At 50.5% G+C, this 14811-nt stretch overlaps 1 protein-coding gene across 1 annotated transcript in view; it reads left to right on the top strand.

Moving 5' to 3' along the window:
• The first annotated feature begins 375 nt into the window (after window positions 1-375).
• The window catches only part of LOC141153976 (NACHT, LRR and PYD domains-containing protein 3-like), a 93665-nt gene continuing 79229 nt past the window's right edge, over window positions 376-14811 (top strand). Inside the window, exon 1 of the mRNA XM_073639307.1 lies at window positions 376-734. The gene's annotated coding sequence lies outside the window, so the exon portion shown is untranslated. The remainder of the gene's footprint in view (window positions 735-14811) is intronic.

The raw sequence follows: 14811 nt of genomic DNA, 5'->3' as shown, positions 1-14811 counted from the left end.
TCTCCAAAGACATACTGATAGGGAATGTAGATTGTGAACCCCAATGGGGACAGTGCCAATAATGTCTGTAAATTGTCTGAATTGTAAAACGCTGCGGAATATGTTGGCGCTATATAAATAAAAAGATTATTATTATTAACTATTCCATCAGAAAGAATGTCAGCTGTAAGCCACTATCTATAACAGTGCTGTAATTTCTATATGTTCTAATAGCAGTGCTGGTCTTTGTATAGAGATTATTTTCAGTAACAGCGCGGTCATCTGCTGAGGTTCTCCTACATCCACCATCTGGGTGCGCCACTATAGTTCTAATCAGGTTTACATGGTTAGGGGCCCACTAAGAAGTTTGGCTCCCTCCCCGTGAACCAAACCCCTAGCTACGCCTCTGATGTGCTGGATTTAGCTGATAAGTGTGAGCATCTCGCTCTGCACACACATGTACAGGGTAATGAGGATGGAGGGCGATCACTCCTCCTCTCTTTCCTCCTCCACACTACACGAACACAGGCTGAGTTACTTTATACTTAAACAGGGGCTGGAGTGGAAACATGCGGCCGATCCTATATGTATATAGGGGCACGGAGGGACGAGGGTATTAATGGGATTCTAAGGAAACATTTCACGTCTTTAATCTTACGCTGACCCGGAGATTGGAAAGAATCCTTTTACTTTGGATATCAAAGAGCTGGGAGCCGGGAGAGGAGCAGCAGCGAAGTCCTGCAGACCGCTGGGCGGTGAGATGACACTTACTCTTCTACTTGTTTACTTAGATTAATGTTTGTAAGTCCATGGTCTAATGTGAACTGTGCCCAGACAGCAGGAAAAACAGGATCTGGCAAAGCTTGTGCCGGAGATAAACCATCCTGCTCCTTCCCATGAAAGTAAACCTCCATGATAGACCGAGCCTTCATATTTATGGTGGGAGACATAGGAGGGGAGTGTAAGGCAGCATGCAAGACGCTAGAAAGGAAGTAAAGGTCGCTGCAAACCAATGGCGCCCCACCCTCCCTTCCTTACACTGTTTTCTGAAGCTGCACGGCTTTCATAGAAGACGTTCATCTCTCTGTTAGGCCACGTTCACACCTTCAGTATTTGGTCAGTATTTTACATCAGTATTTGTAAGCCAAAACCAGGAACAATCAAAGGAAAAGTATAATAGAAACTCATCACCACTTCTGCAATATTCACGCACTCCTTGGTTTTGGCTTACAAATACTGAGGTAAAATACTGACCAAATACTGAAGGTGTGAACATGGCCTAGATGTGTATAGAGTCAGGAATAAAGGACAAGCCGCAGTCACTGAACCCGAAACCCCGTACCCTACGCTCTCCTGACCGCCAGAACAGTTTCTGCTACTTTTTAGCACCAACAAAAAGTTGCAAAAATGCATCAAATTGAAAATTCTTCCTGAAACCTTAATCATTTGAGTGAGATGTGCCCCCACCCCTCCCCCCCCAAAAAAAAATCAGGGACGGAATACATTTTTGCAAACTATACTGACTTTAAAAAAAAAAAAAGTCACAAGTGAAAAATCAGCTGAAAACATCCGGAAAGCCCAAATCCCTCTCACAGCAACAAACCATATAGAAAAAAAAGAAGCAAACACATGAAATAATAAAAAAAAGCCTAAATTAAAAGAAGAATTTGTCACAAATAATAAAAAAAAAGCTGTATAAAAACACTAAAACTAAACAAAAAAAACAAAATAGGTAATAAATCGGTCCATCATTTCAGTCCCTTTAGTGCATTTTAATGATGGTGTGGGACTTGGCCTTAACCTCATAATGCTCCCTGACATATACAGGTGCATCTCACTAAATTAGAATATCATCAAAAAGTTAAATTATTTCAGTTCTTCAATACAATAAGTGAAACTCATATATTATATAGAGTCATTACAAATGACGCGCCCCCAGGGCCGTGGGGTACTCGGCAGCCGGGCCTCTGGACGCCGGTTGGCGGGGAATATCACGGTGGCTGGCCCGGTCCATGACCCAGGGCGGTCAGTGCAAAAGGGGGGTTTTATTTTTAGAAAGTTTGTGACGCCACCTGTGGTGTCTGGTGAGGATCACCAGCGCTGCAACAGTCCTCTGAGGCAGATGTTAGGGCAGCTATGATGGGACGGCTCCCCACAGGTGGAGCAGGCCTCAGGGCAGGGTAGTGGGAGAGCGTGGGTTGCGCTGGGAGTTGTAGTGCAGGGGGAAAAATGGCGCCAATGAAAGAATGGACGGAGGCAGTACAGTGCAGTCATCCAAGATTTTACTCACAATTCTTCAGACAGTCCACAGGTGCACTGTACAGGTGAAGGCCTCCCGCGTCGCGCTGCGTTCACCGGGCAGGAGTTCAATCCTTCCTCAGACAGCTTGGGAATACCTGGCAGAACCCCACCTTCTCGTGTTCCTATTTTGACCGTCTTCACACTGGTCTTTCTCCCTCCTGCTCTGTGCTGCCCACTCTCAGTCCTGTTCGGGTGCTCTGAAGTCTCTCTTGTCCGTCGGAGTTACACAGACTTGCTTGACCCTCAGGGGACTAGAATGCGGCTGCGATCCCTCTGTCCTCTGACAGATGCGGGGCGTACGGGTGCCGTCCTGCACGCGCCGTACCCCCTGGGATCCTTTCTTAGAACGGAGCCTACTCCCTGCTCCCCTCCGGGGCCTTCTGACCTGGCCCTACGTGTGGAGCAGATCTCCTAATGAGACTCTGCTCCCGGACTGTTCTTCTGAACTGTCCCGAGCTGTTCTTCTGAACAGCTCCCTAGAACCAAATTGAACTGCCACCCTAAGATGGCTTCCCAATTTATACTCCTACTAAAGTGCTCCCTCTAACTACTTCCTCACCTACACCCACTACTGGTTCCCCCTACCTTTGGATTCCCCCCACTCCAGCCAGGGTCAGGGCTCAGCAGCTGCACTCTGCATGTTGCCCCTCCAGCCGGCCTGGAGCAGTGTAGTGTTGAATGCGGGTGTTGGGGTTCCGTGCAGCACTCCCTCCTTACCTGAGAGAAGGGGATACCACACCTCTGGGTGAGGTGCAGTACCTCTGTGGCGACTGAACCCTCAGGGGCGCCACGCAAACAGAGTGATCTATTTCAGGTGTTTATTTCTGTTAATATTGATCATTATGGCTTACAGTCAATGAAAACACAACAGTCATTATCTCAGTAAATTAGAATACTTTATAACAACAGCTTGAAAAATGTTTTTAAAATCCGAAATGTCCTACTGAAATGTCTGTTCAGTAAATGTCCTCAATACTTGGTCGGGGCTCCTTCTGCATCAATTACTGCATCAATGCGGCATGGAGGGATCAGCCTGTGGCACTGCTGAGGTGTTATGGAAGCCCAGGTGGCTTTGATAGCAGCCTTCAGCTCGTCTGCATTGTTGGGTCTGGTGTCTCTCATCTTCCTCTTGACAATACCCCATAGATTCTCTATAATAGATTCTCTATGGGGTTAAGGTCAGGCGAGTTTGCTGCCAATCAAGCACAGTGATACTGTTGTGTTTACACAAGGTATTGGTACTTTTGGCAGTGTGGACAGGGGCCAAGTCCTGCTGGAGAATGAAATCTCCATCTCCGAAAATCTTATCGGCAGAGAGAAGCATGAACTGCTCAAAAATTTCCTGGTAGACGTCTGCACTGACTTTTTTCTTGATAAAACACAGTGGACCTACACCAGCAGATGACATGGCTCCTCAAACCATCACTGATTGTGGAAACTTCACACTAGACCTCAAGCAGCTTGGATTGTGGCCTCTCCACTCTTCCTACAGACTCTGGGACCTTGTGGAGTGTGTCAATGACTGCCTTCTGGACATCTGTCAAGTCAGCAGTCTTCCCCATGGTCATGAAGCCTACTGAAACAAACTAAGGGACCTTTTTAAATGCTTAGGAAGCCTTTGCAGGTGTTTGTTGCTAATTATTTTAATTTACTGATATAATTCCCTTTGTGTTTTCATTGGCTGTAAGCCATAATCATCAACATTAACAGAAATAAACATGTGTCCGGATTGTGTCTTGGGGTGAGCCTGTGATGCTCCTCTGCCCCCTAAACTCCTCTCTCCTCTTGCCTCGGCCGCACTCGGGGCCCTCAACACACACAGCAGCTCACGTGCTGCTCTCAGACTAAAAACTCACTGCCTAACTCCACCCTCCATATATATATCCCTAACAGGGCTCCCTCTGGTGGTCTGAGGTGGAAGGGTGGAGGTGTCTGTTTGTAGTGAGGGCCTCTTGTAGAGAAGTCCATCCATGCACCCTTTTGGGTCCTGTGGTACTTGTGGTAGCAGGGTGCCACATCCCCCCCTAGTACAATTGAGTACTCCTAGACTGAAGTATTTTAAACAGGTAACAAAAAGTAACAATAACAATGTTACAGTAAGTCCCGTCACCAGGTGTCCATTTCACTGACGAAGGTGTAACAAGAGTAGCATGAGGGACCCGCCTGAAAACCCTCAACGTAGGCCCTAGGCGTGGCTACAGGGCATAAGTGATCCATGTCTTGAACCACATCTTCGGCCACGCCAAACGGGTTTTTGTTCTGTGGTCTCTTTTTATGAAACAAATAAGGGGGCACTTTGATAAGTGCAACTATGTACAACAGAAAGTTTTTCAGTTATTCACCGTCCATAACCTACAGTCTCTATACCCTTACGGGTAACTAAATGAACACATTATTTTCAGTTCACACAATAAATAACAGTAGGCAATACCCAACTGGGTAACTATTTACACGGTAGGTGTTTTGTATTTATTCCCTATACCTGGCAGGGATTTGGCCTTGTGTGCTGCGTGTGGACTTTTGTAGCACTGGGGTGATACTGGTGTCTGTGCATGCACTCTCTGTTAACCTATCAGATCTACGTGGGGGTAGATTATAAAACTGCCTCAATCTCTCTATGGGACTGGCAAGTACACTGTTTACTGGGCCTTCAGGCTCTGCTCCAATGAGTGATCCTCCTCTTACTGGGGAATCTTCCTGTTCCTGAGCAGGCTCTTCTAGGGCGCTCACAGGTTCTTCTTGTGGTGGAGGCTCTTCTGGTGGTTGACAGAAGTGTATTACTGGTATAATAACTGCTCCATCAAGTTGAGGCCAGTCCGCAGGGAAGTCTCCTAGAACTGTATGAAGCACATCTTCCTTGGGTTTCTCCGGTATTACAAGAGGTGCTTCTTCCTCCGGTGTCTTCAGTAGACCTGGGCACAATTTCAAGTGGTCTCTTGAGACTGTTGCGGTTGTCTTACCTCCATCCTTGCTGATCAGGCAAGTTTTGGTGTTGTCGAATTTGGAATTTAACACTGTGTAGGGCTCTCTTTCCCACTGGTCATCGAGCTTGTGACCTCTTCTTTTCCGCTTTAGCACTATCTCTCCGGGTGCCAAGGGTTCTGCTGGTGGGTTCTTGTTATACTGATGTTCTTGTCTTTCCCTCACCTTGTTTAGACTGTCTTCGACACAGGCCTGTACCTTCCTGTACTGCTCTTGCCGACTTGTGTCCCAGTCTGCAGTGGACGTATCTGCAGCAGGTTCTACCATTCCGAGCTTCAGGTCCATTTGCAATTTTCCAGGTCTTGCTCTCATGAGGTACGCTGGGGTACAATTAGTAGAACTCACAGGTATGTGGTTATACAGGTCCACTAGGTCAGGTAGCTTATCTGGCCACTGGTTCCTTTCTTCCAAAGGTAGGGTTTTCAACAGGTCTATAACGATGTTTTTCATTTTCTCGCACATACCGTTGGCTTGCGGATGATATGTCGTAGTCCGGATCTTCTTGCATCCATACAGGTGGCAGAATTCCTTGAATAGCTCGGCTTCGAAAGCAGGGCCTTGATCTGTGAGCACCTTGTCCGGATATCCATGGGGTCTGCAGAAGTAGTCTTGGAACGTTCTTGCTGCAGTTTCTGCTGTCAGATCCTTGACAGGGGCTACCACCTGGAACTGGGAATAGTGATCCACCATGGTCAGGGCATAGGAATAGCCTGATCTGCTGGGTGACAGTTTGACGTGATCCAGAGCGACAATCTCCAGGGGTTGGGTAGTTTTGATAGACTGCAAGGGTGCTTTCTGGCTGCTGTAGTCTTTCCTTCTGAGGCTACAGGGCCCACAATTCAGGCACCACCTTTCTATGGAACTCCGCATTCCAACCCAAAAGAACCGGTCCTTCAGCAGAGTTTCCAGCTTCTTCCAGCCAAAATGACCTGCCTGGTCGTGGTAGGCCTCTAACACCATCTGGATATCTGTCCTAGGTACAACAATCTGCCACACCATTTCATGGGTCTTGGGGTTGACATACCTTCGGCACAGCTTCTCTCTGTAGATGAACAGCCGGCTTCTCTCATTCCACAGGTGTTTGGCTTGTGGGGGAGCATCCTTCTCCAGGTGAGAACCTTCTTGGGTTATCAGTCTTTTGATGAGGCTGACAACCGGGTGACTGTCCTGGGTCTCCTTCCAGCTGTGATGAGGTAGAGGATTTAACGTCTTACCATGACGTCTTCTGGAGGCGTGTTGCTCGTGGACCATTCCGCTTCTGTGGATAGCAGGTAGTTCAATTTCTTCAAGATCATCCACTTCATCCTCGGTGTCCGACTGGTGGGGCATTCTTGACAGGGCATCAGCATTGGTGTTCTTGTGACCTGCCCGGTACTTGATTGTGAACTGATAATTCGACAGTCTTGCCACCCAACGCTGTTCCATGGCTCCCAACCTGGCTGTCTCCATGTGAGTCAAGGGATTATTGTCGGTAAAGGCTGTGAACTTAGTTGAGGCTAGGTAATGCTTGAATCTTTCAGTGATAGCACAGACCAAGGCCAGGAACTCCAGCTTGAAGGAACTGTAATTCTCCGGGTTCCTCTCAGTAGGGCAAAGCTTCCTACTGGCATAGGCAATTACCTTCTCTCTGCCGTTTTGCTCCTGGGACAACACCGCTCCCAGTCCCTCGTTGCTGGCGTCAGTGTACAACAGGAAAGGCTCTCTGTAGTCAGGGTAAGCCAGGATTTCTTCACCAGTTAGGACTTCCTTCATTTCTGCAAAGGATTCAGCCTGTTCCTTACCCCAATGGAATGGGGGACTTTTACCTCTCTTGGACTGTCCTACCAGGAGATCTTGTAAAGGTGCTGCCTTTTTGGTGTAATCCTTTATGAACCTCCTGTAGTACCCGACCAGTCCCAGAAACTGATGTACTTCCTTAATGTTTCTCGGTTCAGGCCACTTCTGGATGGCAGTGACCTTCTCCGTGTCTGGTGCTACTCCCTCTGAGCTGACTACGTGTCGCAGGTACTGAGCCTTCTGTTTGAGCAGGTGGCACTTGGAAGGTTTTAGTTTCATCCCATACCGGGACAATGCCTCAAATACCTCCGCCAGGTGCTTTAGATGGTCTTCATACGTCCTCGAGTACACGATAACATCATCCAGGTACAGCAGCACTGTCTCAAAGTTCCGGTGTCCTAAGCAACACTCCATCAACCTCTGGAACGTCCTGGGGGCGTTGCAGAGCCCAAACGGCATACTGTTGAACTCGCATAATCCCATTGGAGTGGTGAAGGCTGTCTTCTCTCGGTCTTCCTCAGCAACAGAAACTTGCCAGTACCCACTAGTGAGATCCAATGTGGAGAAGTAATTGGCAGATTTTAGTGCAGCCAGGGATTCCTCTATACGGGCAAAGGGTATGCATCTTTATGTGTTATTCGATTAATTTGTCTATAATCTACACACATCCTCATGCTACCCTCCTTCTTTCGGACCAGAACCTTTGGAGCTGCCCAGGGGCTACAGCTATCCCTTACTACCCCTGCCTTTTTCATGTCATGCAACATTTCCTTGGCGTTTTGGTAATGTTCTTGTGGTACGTGTCTGTAACGCTCCTTAATGGGTGGATGGTTATCGGTGGGTATGTGGTGTTGTACCCCTTTTAACCCTTCCAAAATCAAGTGGGTGATTACTAAACACTTGTTCATATTCCTGAACCACTCTGTAGACACCGTGTTTTTGATGGACAGGAGTGGCGTCAGTTCCAACATGGAGCTGTTGACACCAATCCTCCAGCTGAGCTTCGGAGTCATTGTCCTCCACTGTGTCTGGTGGGGTCAAGGATTCCGCTGTGTGTATGGCATCATTATTCACAGTATACAGTCTGGCAACAGTGGTGTATCTTGGCAACTTTACTTTCTCCTCCCCACGATTTAGGAGATGTACAGGTACCCTTCCATTGCGTACATCAACTACCCCTCTAGCAGTTAGTAGTGTAGGTCTGTGCTCTGAGCTAATGGGCTGCACTACCGCCTGGTAGTTCTGTCCCTTGAGACCTATTGCTGCCCTACACCAAATCAGCATTTCACTCATCGGGGGAATCACAATGGGTATCGGGTCTGTCACCCGTACATTACCAATCTCACCACCTGTTAGCTTTACCTGTTGCTGGTACAGGAGGGCTCGAATTTCTTTCTGGAGCACCGTCCTCTGCCATCGTTTGGCAGTGTCAGCAATCTGTTGGAGTAAAAACAACACTTCTCCCAAACAGTTACCAACAATATTTGTACTAAGTATCATATATGGATTGGTATCACCAGGGTTAGATTCTATGACAATTAGTCCTTGGTCTTATAGTTCTACTCTCCCCACCTTCACTATCACGTCCTTAACCCCTACTAGGTTAAGAGGAAGGCCGTTAGAGGCATACACAGAGAGGTTCGGGGCTGGTGGGTGGAGTTCATCTATGGACCAATACCTTTTGTAGAGGACATCAGGTATGATGGTTACCTGTGAGCCGGTGTCCAGTAATGCAGGTGTTGCTATACCGTCCAGCACGATGGACAGGAAAGGCCTTCCTCCTACAAACCGGTCGTACCAGCTTGATGGGCCTGATTGATCTACTCCTGGGTGTCGGCCCTTGGCCCCAGGGTTTGCCCGTTTAAAGGACAGTTCCGCGCGGTGTGTGGCCTGCCTTGTGGCAACGGTACCAGATGAAGTCTCCTGGAGGGCGATGTTGGTCCTTCCACGGGGTGGCGTTGTCCTTCTTCTTCTCCTCATCCAGGGGACATCCTCAGGACAGTCGGCGAGTAGGATCCTTCCTTCCGGCTCGGGCTCCGTCTGTAGCTGCAGGATGCTCAGGACAGTGGCCAGGGTTTTACTTAGCTGACGCACTTCAGAGCACAGGCTGTCCAGCTCGTTAGGGGGCACTGTTTGCATCTTTGTTTTAGCCGTTAATGAAGAAGCAGTGGGTGCTGCGGGCTCTGGGGTGGCCCCACCATGGTATCGCTGGATAGCAGTATCTGATGGTTCCAGGGGCTGCTGACCCTTAATAGCCATGTCCTTCAGGGCGTCAAAGGTGGCATTTGGATGATCTCAGGACCACCACTGTACGGTTCTGCTCTCCTCCTGGGACCTCAACCCCCCGGATGAATTGCTCTGTCAGCATTTTGTTCTCATCTTTTATGCTGGCTGGACTAACCCGTTTCAGGGCCCGCAGAGCCTCTTGTAAACGCCAGGCATAGTCCCGGATACTGTCCTCAGGTTTCTGGATACAGTGGTAGAACCTCATCCAGAGATCTGTCTCAGTGCGGTTTTCAAAGACAGTTTGCAGTCTCTTAAATATAATGGATACTGATTCCTGGTCTGGGGCTGGCCAGGTTTCAACTTCCCTCTCTGCGGCACCAGTCAATTGCCCCAGCACAACAGCGGCTCTCTGCTTACTAGTCACTGAGTACATATCCAGTACACCGCATATTTTCCTTTTCAATCCAGACAGGGTGTCTGGTTTTCCGTTATACTGGAGAAGCCATTTTGCTCCGGGGATGTACGGCAGGGCCATGGGTATTAACTGAGTCACGACCCCTGCTGGTGGGGCGGCCGCTCTGGCCTGAGCAGCGCCGGGCGCGAGTTGAACATCGGGAGCGTTAACTGGTGCTCCGGCGTTTTGCTGGTCATTGGCCATGGTTGTGCCCCCCTAGTAAACCGTAGCCTACCTCCTCTTTCTTTTTTGGGTAGGCCGCAGCTCCGCAGGTGACGGTCTCTTTCCAGGACCTGACGCTTCCTGGTTCGGCGTCGAGGCGCGAGGCGGGGCTTGGGCTTCGCGCGCTACCAGCAGTCACTCCTCTCTGGTTCCCGCGGTTACGCCCCTCTTCTTCCCGTGCGGCGGCGCGGTAATGGCGGCGATGTTCACCACAGTTTAAACACAATTCAGTTACGGCACACATTACCCGGTGGCAACGGGCACGAAATCCTGTTCGCGACGCCAGGAAGAGAGATGTGTCACCCAGGGGGATATAGGGGACTCGGTACCCGGGCCTTTTACCTTGCTTAGGATGTCACGGCAGTCGGCTCCCGGGCCCGTACTCTAGGGTCACTCTTGAAAAAGGAATTTTTAGTGTATGGTTTGTTTCGTGACGCCACCTGTGGTTTCCGGTAATGGTTACCGGCGCTGCTGCAGACCTCCGGGGGTGATGAAATGGCAGCTGGGATGTTCCTGCTCCCCACAGGCAGAGCAGACCCCCTGGGCAGAGTTGATGAAAGGGATGCAGGTGAGAGATGGAGAGGTCAAGGGGAATGACGGACACGTACACAGGGGGGTTCGCTTCAGTACCTTTACTGGTGTAATGGCAGGTATGGTCCAGGGTACTTGCTAGGAAGGGTGCACTTCAGGACTTCTCCCCAGTGAGCGGGTATATTCCTCCTGATCCGTGTCTCCCTCTCTCTAAGCTTCTAGCCAGCCTGGAACTTGGCCTAGCTTCTGTGTTGTGTTGCTCTCTCACCTGACCGCTTGGTAGTAGGACCTTTCTTTGGCAACCACTATCCCTGGACGCAGGGGCCTTCGTGGTTCCTAGTCCTGTTATTGCTGGTAGCTTCAGGATGACCAGGGGTCTGGAAGCCTCCTGGTATGCTGGTTGCCCCTACTGGGTATAGAGGACCCTGTAGGCGCGGACCCGGTGTCCGGATTATGTATTCTGGGGTGAGCCTGTGATTCTCCTCTGCCCCCTTAACTCCTTTCTCCTCTCCTCTTTGCCTCCGGCCACACTCGGGGCCCTCAGAACACAGCAGCAGACGTGCTGCCCCTTCACTGGTCTCAGCGCCAGCACACTCTCAGACTTCCTCTCTGTCTGAACTACTGACTGAACTGCCTGACTCCACCCTCCATATATATATCCCTAATAGGGCTCCCTATGGTGGTCTGAGGTGGAAGGGTGGAGGTGTCTGCATGTAATGAGGGCCTCTTGTGGAGAAGTCCGTCCATGCACCCTTTTGGGTCCTGTGGTACCTGTGGTAGCAGGGTGCCACATTTCTGCTCCCCACAGGCGGAGCGGGCCCCCGGGGCAGAGTTGATAGATGGGATGCAGGTGAGAGATGGCCCGGTCGGATCAGGGGGAATGACGGACACACACAGGGGATTCGCTTCAGTACCTTTACTGGTGTAACGGCAGGTATGGTCAAGGGTACTTGCTAGGAAGGGTGGACTTCAGTACTCTCCCCAGTGAGCGGGTATAAGGCCTCCTGATCCGTTTCTTCCCCTCTCTAAGCTTCTGGCCCGCCTGGAACTTGGCCTAGCTTCTATGTTGTGTTGCTCTCTCACCTGACCGCTTGGTAGTAGGACTTTTCCTTGGCAACCACTATCCCTGGACGCCGGGGCCTTCATGGTTCCTAGTCCTGTTACTGATGGTCACTTCAGGATGACCAGGGGTCTGGAAGCCTCCTGGTATGCAGGTTGTCCCTACTGGGTGTAGAGAACCCTGTAGGCGGGGACCCGGTGTCCGGATTGTATCTTGGGGTGAGCCTGTGATGCTCCTCTGCCCCCTCAACTCCTCTCTCCTCTTGCCCCGGCCACACTCGGGGCCCTCAACACACACAGTAGCTCACATGCTGCTCTCAGACTGCTCTCTGACTAAAAACTCACTGCCTAACTCCACCCTTCATATATATATTCCTAACAGGGCTCCCTCTGGTGGTCTGAGGTGGAAGGGTGGAGGTGTCTGTCTGTAGTGAGGGCCTCTTGTGGAGAAGTCCATCCATGCACCCTTTTGGGTCCTGTGGTACCTGTGGTAGCAGGGTGCCACACAGACACAGTGCTGATACTACAGGAGGAGGTCTGCAGACACAGTGCTGATACTACAGGAGGAGGTCTGCAGACACAGTGCTGATACTACAAAAGGAGGTCTGCAGGCACAGTGCTGATACTACAGGAGGAGGTCTGCAGGCACAGTGCTGATACTACAGGAGGAGGTCTGCAGACACAGTGCTGATACTACAGGAGGAGGTCTGCAGACACAGTGCTGATACTACAGGAGGAGGTCTGCAGACACAGTGCTGATACTACAGGAGGAGGTCTGCAGGCACAATGCTGATACTACAGGAGGAGGTCTGCAGACAGTGCTGATACTACAGGAGGAGGTCTGCAGACACAGTGCTGATACTACAGGAGTAGGTCTGCAGGCAGTGCTGATACTACAGGAGGAGGTCTGCAGACACAGTGCTGATACTACAGGAGGAGGTCTGCCGGCACAGTCCTTTTAATACAGGAGGAGGTCTGCCGACACAGTCCTTTTAATACAGGAGGAGGTCTGCAGACACAGTGCTGATACTACAGGAGGAGGTCTGCAGACACAGTGCTGATACTACAGGAGGAGGTCTGCAGACACAGTGCTGATACTACAGGAGGAGGTCTGCAGACACAGTGCTGATACTACAGGAGGAGGTCTGCAGACACAGTGCTGATACTACAGGAGGAGGTCTGCAGGCACAATGCTGATACTACAGGAGGAGGTCTGCAGACAGTGCTGATACTACAGGAGGAGGTCTGCAGACACAGTGCTGATACTACAGGAGTAGGTCTGCAGGCAGTGCTGATACTACAGGAGGAGGTCTGTAGACACAGTGCTGATACTACAGGAGGAGGTCTGCCGACACAGTCCTTTTAATACAGGAGGAGGTCTGCAGACACAGTGCTGATACTACAGGAGGAGGTCTGCAGACACAGTGCTGATACTACAGGAGGAGGTCTGCAGACACAGTGCTGATATTACAGGAGGAGGTTTGCAGACACAGTGCTGATACTACAGGAGGAGGTCTGCAGGCACAATGCTGATACTACAGGAGGAGGTCTGCAGACAGTGCTGATGCTACAGGAGGAGGTCTGCAGACACAGTGCTGATACTACAGGAGGAGGTCTGCAGACACAGTGCTGATACTACAGGAGGAGGTCTGCAGGCACAATGCTGATACTACAGGAGGAGGTCTGCAGACAGTGTTGATACTACAGGAGGAGGTCTGCAGACACAGTGCTGATACTACAGGAGTAGGTCTGCAGGCAGTGCTGATACTACAGGAGGAGGTCTGCAGACACAGTGCTGATACTACAGGAGGAGGTCTGCAGGCACAATGCTGATACTACAGGAGGAGGTCTGCAGACAGTGCTGATACTACAGGAGGAGGTCTGCAGACACAGTGCTGATACTACAGGAGGAGGTCTGCAGGCACAATGCTGATACTACAGGAGGAGGTCTGCAGACAGTGCTGATACTACAGGAGGAGGTCTGCAGACACAGTGCTGATACTACAGGAGGAGGTCTGCAGACACTGTGCTGATACTACAGGAGGAGGTCTGCAGACACCGTGCTGATACTACAGGAGGAGGTCTGCAAACCGTGCTGATACTACAGGAGGAGGTCTGCAGACACCGTGCTGATACTACAGGAGGAGGTCTGCAGACACAGTGCTGATACTACAGGAGGAGGTCTGCAGACACAGTGCTGATACTACAGGAGGAGGTCTGCAGACACAGTGCTGATACTACAAAAGGAGGTCTGCAGGCACAGTGCTGATACTACAGGAGGGGGTCTGCAGGCACAGTGCTGATACTACAGGAGGAGGTCTGCAGACACAGTGCTGATACTACAGGAGGAGGTCTGCAGACACAGTGCTGATACTACAGGAGGAGGTCTGCAGGCAGTGCTGATACTACAGGAGGAGGTCTGTAGACACAGTGCTGATACTACAGGAGGAGGTCTGCCGACACAGTCCTTTTAATACAGGAGGAGGTCTGCAGACACAGTGCTGATACTACAGGAGGAGGTCTGCAGACACAGTGCTGATACTACAGGAGGAGGTTTGCAGACACAGTGCTGATATTACAGGAGGAGGTTTGCAGACACAGTGCTGATACTACAGGAGGAGGTCTGCAGGCACAATGCTGATACTACAGGAGGAGGTCTGCAGACAGTGCTGATGCTACAGGAGGAGGTCTACAGACACAGTGCTGATACTACAGGAGGAGGTCTGCAGACACAGTGCTGATACTACAGGAGGAGGTCTGCAGGCACAATGCTGATACTACAGGAGGAGGTCTGCAGACAGTGCTGATACTACAGGAGGAGGTCTGCAGACACAGTGCTGATACTACAGGAGTAGGTCTGCAGGCAGTGCTGATACTACAGGAGGAGGTCTGCAGACACAGTGCTGATACTACAGGAGGAGGTCTGCCGACACAGTCCTTTTAATACAGGAGGAGGTCTGCAGACACAGTGCTGATACTACAGGAGGAGGTCTGCAGACACAGTCCTTTTAATACAGGAGGAGGTCTGCAGACACAGTCCTGATACTACAGGAGGAGGTCTGCAGACACAGTGCTGATACTACAGGAGGAGGCCTGCAGACACAGTGCTGATACTACAGGAGGAGGTTTGCAGGCAGTGCTGATACTACAGGTGGAGGTCTGCAGACACAGTGCTGATACTACAGGAGGAGGCCTGCAGACACAGTGCTGATACTACAGGAGGAGGTCTGCAGGCACAGTGCTGATACTGCAGTAGGAGGTCTGCAGACACAGTGCTGATA

The sequence above is a fragment of the Phyllobates terribilis genome, unplaced genomic scaffold (genome assembly GCF_046119375.1).
Source record: "Phyllobates terribilis strain yellow unplaced genomic scaffold, ASM4611937v1 Scaffold_7__3_contigs__length_470593459, whole genome shotgun sequence".
NCBI lineage: Eukaryota > Metazoa > Chordata > Amphibia > Anura > Dendrobatidae > Phyllobates > Phyllobates terribilis.
The sequence above is the reverse complement of the archived record's forward strand: the minus strand, read 5'-3'. Positions and strand labels throughout refer to the sequence as shown.